The sequence below is a fragment of the Parus major genome, chromosome 12 (genome assembly GCF_001522545.3).
Source record: "Parus major isolate Abel chromosome 12, Parus_major1.1, whole genome shotgun sequence".
Classification (NCBI taxonomy): domain Eukaryota; kingdom Metazoa; phylum Chordata; class Aves; order Passeriformes; family Paridae; genus Parus; species Parus major.
Genome location: NC_031781.1, coordinates 3,071,922 through 3,088,215, shown reverse-complemented (window position 1 = coordinate 3,088,215; position 16,294 = coordinate 3,071,922). Strand labels below are relative to the sequence as shown.

The 16,294-nt window shown below is 43.6% G+C and overlaps 1 protein-coding gene across 6 annotated transcripts in view; it reads left to right on the top strand.

Annotated features, from left to right (window-relative positions):
• Positions 1-5,157: 5,157 nt before the first annotated feature.
• Positions 5,158-16,294, top strand: part of RAF1 (Raf-1 proto-oncogene, serine/threonine kinase) — a 38,017-nt gene continuing 26,880 nt past the window's right edge. For 2 of the 6 annotated variants that reach the window (XM_033517524.1, XM_033517522.1), the window contains exons 1-2: positions 5,732-5,852; positions 15,066-15,121. The gene's annotated coding sequence lies outside the window, so the exon portion shown is untranslated. Of the gene's footprint in view, positions 5,180-5,728; positions 5,853-10,616; positions 10,642-15,065; positions 15,122-16,294 lie in introns of those variants that run through there. The other 4 variants (XM_033517525.1, XM_033517521.1, XM_033517523.1 and 1 more) reach the window with 4 other exon arrangements.

Sequence of the window (16,294 nt, the reverse complement as noted above, 5' to 3'; positions counted from 1 at the left end):
TTTGATCACCTATCTTTGTTTATCCGAATGTTTGAGATGAACTTGAAAGACATTGGATAAATAGGCTGGAGCTGAGAGCCAGACAGCTTTTTTTTCTTATTTTGCATTGCTTTCTGTACCAGAATCCAGTTAATGAGAGTTGTATTTCTCCCAGTGTAGGAATACGGGCACATGGCTAAAATGGACTTTTGTCTTTGTGCTGCCTGCACGAACCTTTGAGTGATGCAGGTATTTATGAGCTTATAGCCACATGTTAATTAGTGTGTGTTATCTGGGAATAGCAGAGCTGCAGAGCAGTAGGATGGATTCACTGGCTGCTCTGGGTTTCCTTGTCTCTGGAATCTGCCTCTGATAGAAGGCGAGAGTGACGTGAGCAGGGCAGGAGTGAGGCTTTCTGTACAAACATATCACAGTGAGAGCAGGTCTCTCACCAGAACTATAAAAAACCCACTTGGGCTTTTTGATGAAGAAACAGAACAAAAATGATTTGTGAAGAGATAAAGTTTGTGTATTTTTCAGCTAGAGTCTGATGTCAGCCTCCTATCTTACCCTGTCACTACTCATTCCATACTCATGATTCCTCACAGACAAATGAAACTTTGCTGTCATCCTCTGTTATTACAATGAACAGCTGTAATTTTTCTGCTTGGAGAGAAACTAAGTGTTGAGTGGAGTTCAGTGACCACGAGAAATTGTCAATTCACAGCTTAATGTCACAGTAAATCAGGTGAGAAATCCTTTATGTAGCTCTCTATCAGGTGTAATTGCTCTGGTTTTTACGATATGTTCAGGCTGGGTTCTAAAAATGTTTGTCAGGAAAGAGCTATTTATGCTTTGTTATTTTTAAACTGTAGTGCCTAGCTCTGAAGAGATTTTGTTGTGGTTAGACTTTTTCAGAAAGTCAAAATAAACCAAATAAACCAGTTTGGTTAGGTTTCAAAAATAGAATACACGTGTAAATCAAAGTGCTGTATTTATTGTCTCTGCAGTAGGAATGACTGTTCAAATAGGCATAAATTATAGCCTAGATTTTTAGATTTAGATTTTTAGATTTAGATTTTAGATTTTAAAAATTTATTAAAATTTAAAATGATTAAATTTAAAAATGCTGTCCTCTTTTTGGAGCTCAAATAACGCTTAAGATGGAGTTTTTATTCCCTGTGCAGGTGGCACTCATCAGTTCAGCATGTCCACATTAAATTTATGACACAATATTCTAAAATTATTTTCATGCTTTGATATTCTCAGTATCCAATGCTATCCCAACTGACCTGGTGCATTTACCTTGTGCTTTTGGAATCATTTATCTTTGTGCTCTCCTATGTTCTGAAAGGAGATTTACCCACACTCTCAATCCTTTCCAAAACTATTTGGAAATTAACTGCTCTTCCTTCAACACATTTCCAGCTCTGGGGAAAAGCCAGTTCCAGTCACCTGATAAAATACATCTGTACCTGTCAGACACAACAGAGAGCACTCTGAAGCCACGTGGCTTTAGGGATATTTTCTATTTGCTCTTTCTCAGTTGATCTGTACAAACAAATGGGCACCAAGGTGTGGAACAGCAAAGGACTCAGAGGATTGGCTGGGTGATGGGGGAGAATTGTCTGTGAGCAGGACCTGCACTTGACAGCTCAGGTTTCAAAGCTCTCAGCAGCATTCTTGCACGTCACAGCTTCTTGTCACACCAGGAGAAAGTTCAATCTTGGGCATAAACGCTGCAAATGAGAATCTAAAATTCAGGAAAGCCACTGAGCTCAGCCTGTCTGGAGAAGAGTCTGAGAGAACTGGCTGGGGGAGTGCAGTGCCTTGAATTTTCCTAGAAGCAAATTGCATTGCACTGAAATTGGAGAGGCAGCAATGCTCTGCTGCACTGCACAGAACCAGGCCAGGGACACTGGAGAGCTGCAGTGCCATAAATGACAGCACTGCAAACTGCTGCCGGGTTCATTGCAAATTCTAAGAATCTTTTGTGTAAGATTATCTGTAAGGAAGGGATAATATAATTCTATTTTTTCAGCAGGATATTGTTGCTTACTGTTTATAGAGCTGCGCTTTGAGAATAATTTAATTACTGCGAGGCTTAATGAAAAGCTGTTTCAATTTATAGTCTGAAGTGTTCCCACACAAACTAGTATTGAAAATCTACATAATTGATATTTTCATCCAACATATTTATTGTTAATTTTATAGAAAGACACCACAGAACCATGTAACTATGGACACCTAATAGATTACAGTAAGGAGATTTTCATATGGAAGAGAGAGATTTGGCTCCCAAGGTTTGGCTGGACAGGGTGAGAAAGGCATGCACTGCAACCAGCCCAACAGCAACCACCTCTGGCTGGATATGGATAAAGTGAAAATTTGACAATTTATTCAGGACAAAACAACAAAAATATTGTTTTTCATTCCAGCAAAACAAATTTACTGCTCTGTTAACATCTTCATATATAAGGTGTCCAGTTGTAAGGTAATTTATGCAATTTAAATCCTCAATGCATAAAAACCCAAACTAAAAATTGTATTTCCACCCCTTTGAGCACTTTAGTGACACAGGGAAATAATAAAGCCTTTCAGCTGGATGATAAAATATAAATAGTTTATGCATCATCATACAAATAAGAGATCCAAGCCTTACTTGGATTATTTTTTAGGTTACTAATGCTTGATTTGCTCAAGGCCACTTTCTTCATGGTCTGTGTATGCTGGACTTCTTTGTATCTGACTTGACTTAAATTTTTTTCCTAAGCAATGATGTCTTACTCAAAAAACCAAAACTTTTGCAGGAGTAAAAGGATAATTTGTAGCAAAATCAAACCTTGCAGAAGGACAATGCTTTGACTGTGGCTGGATAAAATGACAAAGTTTGTCTACAGCAATCCTTGGCTCGAGGAGGGTAGGAGGAAGATTTGATACCCAAAATTCCATAATAAAGTGTGTATATGCATTTCTTCTTTTTCCCAGCCAGCATTCCTCTCCTAATTCTTGCTGCTCATTCTTCTGAGGCTTAGAGGTATTAAGGATACAATTAAGGTTATGTGGTACCACTTCAAACATTCGATATTTTTGGAGAATCCCCAAGTAAAGACTGGGAACACAGGAATATTGCACATAGCAAATGGAATCACCACTAATAAGGAAAGGTTCCACTTTTCCATGCTCCTTTCCAGCAGTCAGTGTGAAAACTCTTCTGAAAGATGGGGATCATCCCTCTCATTCTGGACTATGAGGAAGCTGAGGTGCACAAAGCTGAGATGGCTTTGCCTGTGTGACAAAGGTGCTGGAGGGAAGGGAATTAACCCCCAGGCAGATGGGCCTCACACCTCAGGGTAACATAATGGGGCTGTCACATCCCAATGGTTTTCATTCTCCTTCTAATCGCTCCCCAGGCTGCTTTTTATACAGGTAGGAAACCCTCCAGATGGTGAAAATGTAAGATTTGATTATATACCTGGACAAATGAAAGTCTAATACCTGCACATTCACACTTGAAACATCTCACCACAAACAGAAACCAACCAGATCAACCTGGGGAAAAATCCTGATCATTTTCAGTTTATTTTAGCAAGTCTGTTCAGTTTTTGTTTCCCTTCTACTTCAGTGCTGTAATGTTGCAGTTTCCCTGTTTGTTTTTCTGTTTCTTTCTTGCAATTTTTGTCTTTCTTTGCATGTGCTGCATTGTTCAGCTCTGAAATCTGGCTTGCTTTGCTCCAGATCTGTGTTTATTTGCTCCATGACTACACTCCTTCACCGTTGTAGTCTTCTTTTAAAAGAAGTTTAAAACTTTATGAAAGGTCTTTGTCAAAACCTTCTGTTCTTGAGGTGGTTTTCCCTCCTTTGCCTCTCTCTTTTCAAGCTCCTCATTGTGTTTATATATTATATTACAGTATTTTAAGATCCTTTTGCATATTTTGCTAAGATCTGTACTACTCTACCGTATTACATGGACATGCTTATTCTAAAGCTATGTGAATATTTATGGTACACACCGCTTTGAGTGTATTTTTGTATTCTTTTTTTTCCTGGGCCAAGTTTTGCAGTCAGATACATAGATATGACTCCTGTTCAAGCTGTATCTTGATAAATAAACTGTATCTGTGCATCATGGGACTTCTTCACTTGCAATGTGACACTGAGAAGTTACTCGGTAAGAATTTGAAAATAATGATTTAAATTTTAAAATTTGCCCTCAGTGGATACCACCCTGGTCTGGATTTTTCTGGTAGGTCTGAGCCCACGGAGATGGGGAAAATTAGAGAGTAAGGTCTTTTCTTAATAGCTGGAATCTCAGTGTGGTTTGTCTTGCAAAGGGGTGCTATAAAAGCTTAAAGATTTCTTTTAGCAATATCCTCTGAATTGAAGGCGTTATTACACTGGAATCAGTGGTAACTTTGAGAATAGATGGGAATCACAGTATTTTAGAGACATGGAAACTTCTGTTTCAGCCTTCCAGAGCTCCTGGTTGCCATCCCCATTTCAATTCCCTATTACTTGGCAGCACACCTCTTCCTGGAAGGCACCAGGACCCAAGGATTCTCTTTGGATTTGGATTTTTTTCTTATTTGGTGCTTAGGAGAGGCAAACTCAACAGTGCTGCTTTTTCCTTGTCCTTGCTATGCCTCTCCGAGGTTAATGTGACGTTAGCTGAACTCAGGTTTTGGTTTATATCAGAAATTTCTTCCATAGAGAAATCCAAAATAAGGCTGGGAATTTTGCTGGAGGCTCTTTTTTAGAGTAACACTTATTTAATTAACAATTAATGTAACTTGCATGACTGTGAATGCAAACGTGTAATGCTCTTTAAAAACAGCTCTAGAAGTGTTTTCCTTTGCAGTGGCTACCCTGAGAAGCTGTATTTTGGAGCGATAATTTATTTACCATTTTGACGCGCCGTTCTGTACCTTTTCAAAGCTGAAATAAGCGAGTTAACAATGAGCAGAGCCCTTTGGTATCCCTTCTTTTCCATGGAGGCTGTGCTGAGCTACACAGGGATTGCTGCCTGACAGCTGGTCCCTGTCTCCTCCAGGAAAAGAGCTTGCACGCTATTTTTTTTTTTTTTATTTATTTATTTCTCCCCAGATACCTTTCCCAGCAGCTCACACCCCACCCCTCAGCACGTACCGCCCCTTGGGAATCGCTGTCCGCTCCCTTCAGAGCCGGGCTCTGCTCTGCACAGGTAGGAGCGGGCTCGCTCTGCCCAGGTAAGGCAGGGCTGCCTTGCATAGCTCAGGGCTCTGCTCCGCCAGCGCGGCCCGAACGGTGCCGCTGTCCACACAACGGGGCAGATTAATTAACTGATTAATTGTCAAAGTACTGAGGGACTCGGCCGAGACAGGGCTGCTGCGGGGTGGAGGGAGGCGGCGGGCGCTGGGAGCTGAGGGCGGGGGGTGCCTGTGAGGCGGCAGCGCTGCGGTTCCTGAGGGGAGCCGGCCCTGCCGCCCCAGCGGCGCCCGCTCCAGCCCCCGGCGCGGCGGCAGCGCTGATGCCGCACTCCCAGGCCGGGTGGCGGGCAGGGCTGGAGGCGCAGCGGCGGCGGGATCCCCTCGGGATCCCCTCCTTCCCTCCCTCCCTCCTCCCTCAGCCAAGCCCGCGGCGCCTCAGCCGCTCCCAAATGGCGGCGGGGCGGGGCGGGGCGGGACGGCCGATCCACAGCTCGGCGCTCCCGCGCCAGGCGGGGAGGCGGGAGCGGCCGGGCAGACGGGCGCAGGGACGGCGTCGAACGCCGAGCGGGCGATGGGCGGGGATAAATGTCTGCCTGGGCGCGGGGCCGCCATTTTCTCTGAGGCGCGGAACGAGCGGCGCCGGGCGGGACCGGGGCGCGGGAGACCCGCCGGGGGCCCGGAACACAGGTACGGGCGGCCGGGGAGCGCCAGAGGCGAGCGGGACAACCCTTTCCCGTATTTCCTCTCTTTGCAGCGCCCCGTTCAGCCCTGGCTCCGCTCCGGTCTCGGCCCCGGGCGCGCTGACCCGGCCGCCGCCTCGGCCTCTCGGCGGACACTGGGGAAGGAGGAGGAGAAGCGCGCGGCTTCGGGTCCGCGGAGCTTCGCGGCCGGATTGCCCGGGACGGGCCGGGGGGGTGGGTGCTGAGAGGGCCGGGGCGGGGCGAGGGTGCCCGAGAGTCGGGGGAGCGGGGCTGGGTCGTGGCCGCCGCCTGTCAGCACCAGCGCGGAGCCGCGCGGGTGGGCCCGCAGCGCCCGGGGGGAGCATCCCGCAGCCCTGGAGCCGTGCCCTGTGCAGGACAGTGAGAGCGGGCATCCCGCAGCCCTGGAGCCGTGCCCTGTGCAGGNGCATCCCGCAGCCCTGGAGCCGTGCCCTGTGCAGGACAGTGAGAGCGGGCATCCCGCAGCCCTGGAGCCGTGCCCTGTGCAGGGATGATGAGCATCCCGCAGCCCTGGAGCTGTGCCCTGTGCAGGGAGGATGAGCAGTGGGATGAGCATCCCGCACAGCTGGAGCTGTGTCCTGTGCAGGGATGATGAACATCCCGCAGCCCTGGAGCTGTGTGCCCTGTGCAGGGATGATGAGCATCCCGCAGCCCTGGAGCTGTGTGCCCTGTGCAGGGAGGATGAGCATCCCGCAGCCCTGGAGCTGTGCCCTGTGCAGGGAGGATGAGCATCCCGCAGCCCTGGAGCTGTGCTGTGCGCAGGGAGGATGAGCATCCCGCACAGCTGGAGCTGTGCCCTGCCCACAGCTGGCCCGGTCTCCTCGGGTCCCCGCTGTGATGCTGTAGCTTTGTCTCTCCTGCGCTTTCAGCGAGGCTGTCCGACCCTCCTGCTCCTGTGATCCCTAGTCGGCTGAGCTGGGAGTAGAAAACGCCTTTAGGTCTGTCAGCACAACTGAATTCTTTCTGCTCGGGCTTTTTCCGATTTGAATTGCTTGCTTGCATATTTTTTGTAACTTGAAATCCGTTAGACATTTGCAAGCAGGAGTAAGATTGTTTCAAGTCCTGATTATTTGTCAGCTGTTCAGCCTTTCCCTGTAGCAGCAGTGCTCCTGCAGAGCCCGGGCTCCAGCCCGTCCTGCTTCCTGCCTCTTTTATCTCCAGCCTGACTGTGCACACCAATAACCTGCTGTCCCACTGCTGTCTGTTGTTCATCTCATCTGTGACAGGCCAAATGACTTGGGTAGAATTGTTTTCCTTCTTAGACTTGAGGTGGCATCCATAAATGCAGGGATTTTGGCTGGGCCAGTGAGACTGCAGAACTGGTTGCAGTGGAATTGCTGCAGCACAGTTTATGTTCCAGCTGCAGGTTGTAGGTGTGCAGAATCAGAAGGCTCTACAGTAGTGTAAAACTCAGAATCTTTCCAAAACTGAAGCCAGCTTAAAATGTCTGAAGATGTTTTGTATTTTAATGCTTCTGAAAAACTCAGCTGCAGCTATTGCCTGAAGGATCACTGCATTGTGCCAAGCTGGGATATCATTGGAATGGGCATGCTTATTCTTCAGGACGTGTCTGCAGTGTCAGTGCAGAGGGAGAGATTGAGTTGATGAATGTGCGAGTTAATTCCAGGCAATTCACTTAAATCTCTTCTGGGGACACCCACTCAGAATGGAAGTGGCTTTAGTTTGGTTTGTCTAAATGAGAATTTTCTGCAGCAAACCCTAAGGCTGCAATTAATCATGAAAGGTGTAGGGATCTCTGTGTGTGCTCATGAAATGAATATGGTGACTGATTAATGTAGTAGGCAATGTAATCTTGGATTATTAAATCAGAAGTGAAGCAGCATCATTGGGTTGGGGCAGTGGTGCTTTCAGAGACCTGGAATATGTTTTTCATATGGTTTGTTGCAATTCTTAATATCTTCAGGACTGAACAACTTATTGTGCAACAGTGCTGATTAACCTGCTTTGAAGGAAAAGCTGGAAGAGGCAGCAAAAATACCTATTTTTTTTTCAGTGAAGATCTAAACCTGAATTTTTTCAGTTTAATTCCTTTTCCATTTTTTATTCTTAACCAACCGTGTATTCTGTGTTCAAATTACATATGAAGTCACTGCTGTCTCAGGGCCTGAACTTACTACATCTTATTAAAATAACTCATTTTCTAAGCCACAAACATGACCCACGGAAATCATTGGTCAGCACTTCTTGGTGCGCTACATCAGCAGTAATTTCTTCTGGGACATCTACTCCTCTCCTCCCCCCAGATTATTTATGTGGCTCTTTGTGCTGTTGGAAATCCAGGAGTTGAGAAGAAAACCAAATTTACCTTGTTAGAAAACATTAAATTCAGAGCTGTCAGTTTCCAAGCTCCTGTAGGAGATGGGAACCAAAAGCTGTTAGGTTGAATTATTTTATATAAAGGAGCCTTCAGTCAAGATTCAGTGCAGGAGTTGAATTGATGTTCTGGATGCAGGATGTTCAAATTGTTTTTATATTGCTAATTAAGTTGGTAAAGCAAATGAGCTTGGACAGTTCAGTGCAGGTCTGTGTTTGGTTCTCTCTGCCCTCTGTCCTTTTGTGTGCTGCCGGAGTAATTCCCTTTGTCACATCTCCAGCACCCCTCTGCTCCTGCTTTCCTTCAACACCCCCAGATGGTTTCCTCCTCCCCTTTTAGGGTTGTCACGGTGCTTGTCCTGCCTCCCTGGGCTGCCAGCTGGGCAGGAGGGAGAGATTTCCCTGGATTTGGGCTCCTCTCTGGGGATGTGCTCCTGCTGTCATGCCCTGACTGATGGAGAGCAAGGAATTCCCCCATACTTTGGCTTCCTATTTCTATCTCCTGTGGGAATGTCCTGTTCTTTGTGCCTCTCCCTCACTTTAAAAATGAGAAATACCCAAGAATTCCTAAGATCACCTACCACCAATTGCCCAGGGAATGAGAATAAGGGATTTGTGCAGCTGCATTTTCAAAACTTTCATGGCAGTTCAGGAAACAAATGAATGTTTGGCCACTGTGTGCAAATGAATGATTGAAAAGGATGATTGTGTTGTAAGAAATAAATTCCTGGACCCTCTTCTAAATTAGAAACACAGAAATCTAGAGTGTATAATGAAAAATAGTATTTAAGTGTTCTATTTATGATAAAACCATCAAATTGCATAAGTTAAAGTGATCTTTGTTTGGGGAAGCAAAAAAAGTCATGAAAACAAGATGAAAACTTGTAATTTACCAAATTTCAGGCACTCTGATTGAAGCATGATCTCAGTAAGTTTCATATGAGTTTAATTTGTAAACAGATGTGTTTACATCTACATTGTACCGATTTTGATTGATTTTGTGTAATTGCTTATGCAACACCCTTTGGCATTTTCTGGTATGAAATATATCCACTCTGTATTGAATAAAGTTGTGGAAACATTTGGTCAGCTCTACAAATTAATTGAAGAGGGGTTGATGTAACAGTAGGGACTTGGCTAAAAATTCTACCTTTATTACAAATGAACAAGGTATTTTAGCAATGAACATGCACTGGCTCACGGCTTTTGAGACGACATGAAGTAGATACAATTTATTCTGTATTGGTAACCCATGTTTAATGATGTTCTTATTTTTTTTTCTGAAAAGAAAGTCTCTTTTGGCCCAAGTTCTGTGAATAATTCTCCGAGCTCTGCTGGCTCTTGCTGCGTGTGCTGTTTTTTTGTAAACAACGCTTTTGCTTTGAAAAGCAGCTGGCGCACGTTTATTCCTTTAGTGACTTGAATATTGTGTTTGTACTATAAATGTCATCTGTTTTACACAAAGTTGATTTTATTGCAGCAGTGTGTACTGACCTTTTACAGTTTAATAGAATATGGTCATCTTGTGTACTGAAATGCTGCAGTGCACACAGCAGATGAGGATAAACAAAGTGCTGGAGTCACTTGTAAATGAGAAAAGCTAGGAATTAGAACTGAACATTAAGAAAGAGCATGTTTACATAAATATCCTATTGTCAGGCTTTTAAGTGATGCAGTCCACGTGATTGAGCTGTGTAAAACTCCGGATTTGTGTGGCACAGCAGGGTGGCCAGCGCAGGGTTTGTTTGCAGGTGCGGCGGCTCTTCCATTTCTCCTGTGCTGCTTCAGACGCATCCTGGATGCAGCAGCGCAGTGAAATCAGAGCCGTTCCACTTCAGGCGAAAGAGCTGCAGAATTGCCTTGCAAATCATCTGTGCATGTGCCGTGTCTGCTGGGCTGTGTGCATATCTGCAGGTGGCACCTGTGGCTCCAGCTCCTGCCACCGAGCCCCTGTTCGTGTTGCTGTCCCTCCAGATGCTGCCTCTCCATTACTGGGTGCTGCTGTTTCCCCTCGCTGCTCCACCTTTGTTGCACTCTCGCTTTGTACCTGCCGTGGGTTTGCCCCTCGGAGCAGCTGACAAAGGGCGTTAATTGCCGGGGCATTCCGATGGACAGACGTAGTCTCGGGACAGCACTTCAGCCGTGCGAGTATTTTTAGTTCACAGGCAGAGGGAGGTTGCTTCTCTGACTCGCAGCTGGGTGTGGCGTTGGGTTAACCAGATTAATTAAACTGGCTCAGAGGTTCAGGCTTTGAGAAATGGCTCTGAGTCCCTGTTAGAGTCTTCTGTTACATGAATTTTTTCACCGTAGAACAAGGTGGAATTGTGAAAGTGAGGATTTTTGGAACGCCGAGCTGAGAGGTTACCAAGAGGGAGATGCAGGATAGTGCAGAACAAGAAAGATGTCTCTAATGCTTTTGTAAGGTATATATTGAAAGATTTTAACATATGACCAATTTTCCTTTTTCTGTAATGTTTTTCAGTTTGCTTCCAGTGTATGTCTATGTCAGCTCTGCCAGTAATTTGTGCTGGCTTTTGCATATTCCTCTTTCTCACCCATTTAAGAGTGTTAGCTTTCAGTATTTTAGAGTGTTTTTTCAGTCTATTAGCACACCACAAAAGGCACTGCTCTCTTTACTCACTTGCTACTTGTGGCAGAGATGACTAAATTATCATTCTGTTTTCTTCATTCAGATTTTCTTTGTGTATAATAAAAATGAGATTTTACTTAAGAGTTTTTGTGGTGAAACTGAAGGATCGTGGTGGGGCAGGTGAAGATGAGTATACTCCCCTTTGTTTGCATGGAGTTGTTGCAGAAATGGAAGAACACAGACAGACAATCCTGCAGAGCAGATGTAGGGGGGACCATTAGACTGGAAGTGTTGCTTGGAAGAAAAAAATGCTGGTTAATCATACTTCAAATTTTTTTTTAAATTCCTAATTTATTGCTACCCAAAAATGCTATTTATATTGTTTCCAAATCATTACCATAGAAAGTACACTATTAAAAGTTTCTTGTAAAAGAAAGTAAAGTGGATTTTAATTCCACCTAATGTGGAAGAGTGCCTGTAATTAGCTCTGCAACTTTCACTTGGAAAAGTGTATTTTGATACATGGGAACTTGGGGTTGTTTAAACTTCACTTTAGAAACTTTGTTCTAAAGTTTCTCTGAAAGTTGCTCATATTTGTGGCACAGGATGTGACTCCTCCTTCACAGTCAAGACCTTTTTTTCCAATTCCTGAAGTTCAGAATTTATCTAGTAATTGTTAATTCCAAGACTACTGTTGGGTTAGTATCTTCCTTATTTTGATGATTTCTGGTAGAAATTGAATTCCTTCAGATCTAATTAATTGCATAACTCCGTTAAAATATTTTTGCACTTATTGTGTATTTGTGTTGTAATTTGATGTGTTTGGGGTTTTTCTTTTTTGGTGAAACTTGTGTTACAAAATTCATGGATTAAAAGCTTGGGAAAAGTGTCTAAACTCTTCACTCTTGAATTTGCATAATGATGCTTAGTTTTTAAAATAAACACACCATACTGGGGCTACCCTGTGCAAATAACAAACATCTCTGATTATTGCAGGACTTGTAGGTTTAAGGAGAGTAAATATGTTGATGATCAATCAGCTTTTCTTAGATTGAGGCAGAAAAGTGTGAGAGCACCTGTGCCAGCTCAGTGACTCCCTGCTTTCCCAAGCTTTCTTTTCCCTCCCCATCTGCCTCCAATAACTTTGGGAAGCTGTGTCCAATCAATCCCTGTCTGGAGGATGAGCAGGCAGGAACCTGTTTGTGGTGTTGAGATGGGAGGGTGCAGGTTTCCCTGGTGCCTAATTAGAAAGCTAAGCACTTTTGGTCACCTGCAAGTCAAGCTGCTGGCTATGGAGCAGAGTCTCTTCTGGTGAAACAACATTTCTGCCTTTGTTTGAGTGCTGGGCTCACAGTTTGAATGCTCAGGCTGGGATGGTTGTTATCTTTATGTGGAAACGTGGGAAAAAATCTCATTTAGAGTTCAGTGCTGGGGAGGGGTTGTTGCAGGCTGGTTGGCCTGCAGAAATGGATAAAAGGAGTTCTTTAGAGGATGGGTCGTGTGGTTGGCAGAGAATGGAGTAAATTAAGGAGCTTCCAGTGTGCTGAAGCCAAAAGGAGCAATAAAGTGTACAAGCCTCTAATTTTATGCTGACTTTTGACAAGAAATGTGCTGAATTCTGAGTGACATCATCCCTCTGCTGAACGCTTTGGAGCAGGTAGAAAGCTTACACAGGCAATAACAGTGCTGCAGCAGAGGTCAGAGTGATGCAGGGGATTGATTTCAGCTCAGAAACAGGGCAGAGCTTACTCTTGGATTTCTCCAGCCTTTTAAGCTGCCTGTGTAACTCGCTCACTGGCAATCGTGAGGTTATAAAAAGAGAGCCAGCTGATGTTGCAATGTAAGCACTGCCCCTGTAGTGGAAAGACTGTCCTTTGGCATGTTCACTGCTGCTATTTTTACCTATTCCAGTAAGATCTGCCCTTGTGATGTTGTATTACAGGACAGTACCTGGAATCATTATCTGTTACAAAGTGCTGTATGCACTGAAGAAAACTTTCAATAAAATTGGGCAGATTGACACTAGAAGTGTCTTACACTGAAAAACATTTTTTCTTGTCAGCACAAATAATACTGTAGCTGTGACTACAAGAGATTCTTTCACTTGTGTTTGCATGTTTAATGTCTGGTTTTAAATTCTGGGTTCCTTTGTATATTGATTATTGTGTCTTTGTCAGTTTCTGATGTGGAGACTTTAAATAGGCAATGTGAGTTTTAAAGATGGAGATTAATAGTGTAGCCCAGGAATAAGTGGAGTATGAGGTTTTGTCCTAATTTCTAAAAGGCTGGGCTGATGTTGGCTAAATTTTATTTTGTATTCTTGCAGAGTACTGGAAATTAATATTTTTTCTGGGAGTAAATTATCAGCACTGCCAGTGACAAAATGCTGTATCTACCCAAATATTTGTAGTGGAAACTGGAGCAAACAGCAAGAGAGCTCTGACAGTGAGACGGGGGGGTTCAGTGGCACATCACATAGAGATTTGTGACTGCTGAATTATCTGACATTCGTGATTACTGTATCTCAGATACAAGGTGTAGTTTCTAAAACCATCAACATCTCTAGAAAACATCTCAGAAGTGACTGACAGCACTGAACCCCAAACCTCAAGCTTTTGTCCTGACTCTTTGTGCGTTTAGGAGTAGATTTGGGGCAGAATCTTTCCAAAGCAATGGTTTGACACTTGAAGTGTGATGAATTTGTGTGAATTCAGTGTTCCCATTACAGGGCCTTGCTGGCCTTGCTCCTTCTACTCCTCAGAGCAGCTCAGGTGGAAATCCTGCAAGGAGGAAACTTCCTCCAGGACACGGGGATTTTATTCTCCCTCTGCTCTGCCATTGTCTTAGGTGAACAATTCTAGTCAGGTTCAATTGAATCTCACATCTGCAGTAACAGCTGGGCTTTTTGGCAACTCTTTTATTTCTTCAACTCTCATTGTTGACAGTTCTGTTAGCAGACATTCCTGCTGATTTTTTTTGTTGTCTCTTTATCTGTCAAGAAAAATAAGTAATTTTTCCTTCCTTACACTATTGCTTTGGTGGCAGATAGAAATACTGCACCTGCTTCTCAAACTGAAACACTTGTTTTATGCTGTGCTGCCTCTTCTTGATTTATTCATGAGATTTCTTTTTTTCTTGCTGATTTTACTGTAGAAATGCTTTGGGTTTTTGTTCTGTAAATGAAATTTCCCCATCAGTTTTCTCTCCTTTTTTTCATGTAACATTATCCATCTCAGTGACTCACTGTCATCATCTCTTGTATTTGGTTAACTAAAGATTTCACCTTTTCTTCTGGTGTGAGAAAACCAGAATTCCTTCCCTCTCCCCAGTCTCCCAGCTTATCTTTTTCCATGATGGAAGGTATATTTACAGTATTTTATATGCCACATGCCTTAATGTTTGTTGGAGACAGGTGTGCTAGGTGTAAGCAGGGTAAATTCACAGTTCAGACTATCAGTACATTTTATTTTTAAGATGACTGAAAATGGCTAAAGGTGGGGGTCCCAAAGCATTCATCTGGTTTCTTGTTAATCTTTCAGAGTTTGATGTCTTGGTAAAATCATTGCAGATTCTTTTTAGTTATTCATTTTAATTTTTCCCCCATCTGCTCTGTCCAGAAGAGACGATACCTCTAACCAAAAGTGCGCTGGCAATATAAGATCTCTTCTTGATTTTCTTTCTTGCATTTCTTATAAAGACACGAGGAAGCTGAGGCTTCTTGGTCTGGAGACCAGGAGTGGAGCTGGAATTTTGTGGGGGATGATCCCATCAAGATTTCTTTGGCTTCCCTAGGAATTCTTCCTCTCACAGTTGGTCCTTTTATTATGCAAGATACAGAGAGACTTCAGAGGTTTGGCTGCTTGTTGCTGTTTGTTTGTTTTGTCTCCAAGATTTGTCAACATTTGTGAGTCAGCAAGGCGTTTGCCTAAGTGAGGAACCGAGGTGTGCAAAGGGAGTATTCAAGTCCTGATTGATTTTTACTTCAGTGGGTTTTTAGCTGTAAAAGATTTTTCTGATGTTCTGGAATAAGAATGAGATGCTGTTGAGCCAGGTAACATTTAGTTGTTGTGCACTCTGTCTCCTTACACTGAAATGCTGCAGAAAATAATGAAAGGCTAGAAGACCCTGAAAACTCTGAAAGTAGAAGGATGATAATTTATCATTGATGTATTTTTTTTGTTACTTATTTGGTATGTAGTGCATGTATATATTTGTCTATTAAAATGTAAATATCTTCTGTTTTTTTGTCTTCCACAGATGATGTGCTTCATCCTTTTGTCATAGGACTTCATTTGCTGAAAGAAAAACTAAAGGTATAAATATAAATCACTTGTTATCTTTCCCTTCCTCCTTCTCCTGCCCCATTCTTTTTTTGGAGATGCCTGGGCCCTTCCTTCAGGAAGGGAAACTCAGCTCAGCCCAGCTCTGTACTTGTATTCTTGCACTGCTGCTAAAATTCACTTTCTGTTTTTTGAAAAATGCCACCAAATCAATATGGAGCTACAGTTGTTACAGGATTTGCTTTATCAGAAATGTGTATTTAACTTAAGCTCTTACTTGAGTCAGTCTCCCTGGGTATTTACTTTGCGGGGGAAAAGCCCTTCCTCAGTTTAGAACTTCAGCTCTTGATATTTGCCTGTCTTCTCCTAATAGCATTTGCCTTTCCACACAACTGCAGGTCTGTTGGGAATAATCCAGACCTAATGTAAATTGTGTCTGTGACATTATCTTCAAACTCTATCTCTGAAACAAAAAGGCTGGTATGGCACATTGTTAAATAAATAAAAACCCACCCAAACCAGAACTGTAATTTCACGGGTGTATTTAATAAGATAATGTTAAAATGGAGCATAATTTCTTTGGAGGCTGTCAGGACAGTAAATGTTTGACATAGTCTTAAGTATTTTTTGTTGTATACAGTCTTAAATTTTTAAGTGCATTCTGTTTCTATTTGCCGTTTTATTCAGGTTTTTTTGCAAATACAAATGCATCCAAACCAAAAAAATGAAGTTGTTACAGCTGTCCAGGCATTGTGTTGTAGAACGATATATCCAGCTATTCCCAGGTGCATTTTGTTATAAAATACAAGGGAGGGTCCTTTGTTTTATCTGCTCCAGAAGATCGCTCAAGGCCGTTTCCAAGCGTGGCTCGGTGCTTGTGTCCCTGTTCCCTGCCCTCTGCCCGTCTGGATGATGTTTCCAAGCTCTTGGAATCACGTTATTGACCTCCACGTGGCACTGCAGGCCTGGCACAGAGCCCAGGTTTCATCAATTTATTGGCTGAAAGCTGCCCTGAGTGATAGCAGGGAACACCTGGCTCCGAGACAGGCTGGGGCAGTGCATCCTGTTGGGATGTACAGATAATTCAGCATTGCCTGGTGCTTGGCAGTGCTGCTGAACAGCACCCTGCAGGCTCTCTGTACAGTGAGACATGAGCACAGCTCTCAGCAGCTTCTTCAATAATCCTCAGGCTGTTTCTTCTCTCAA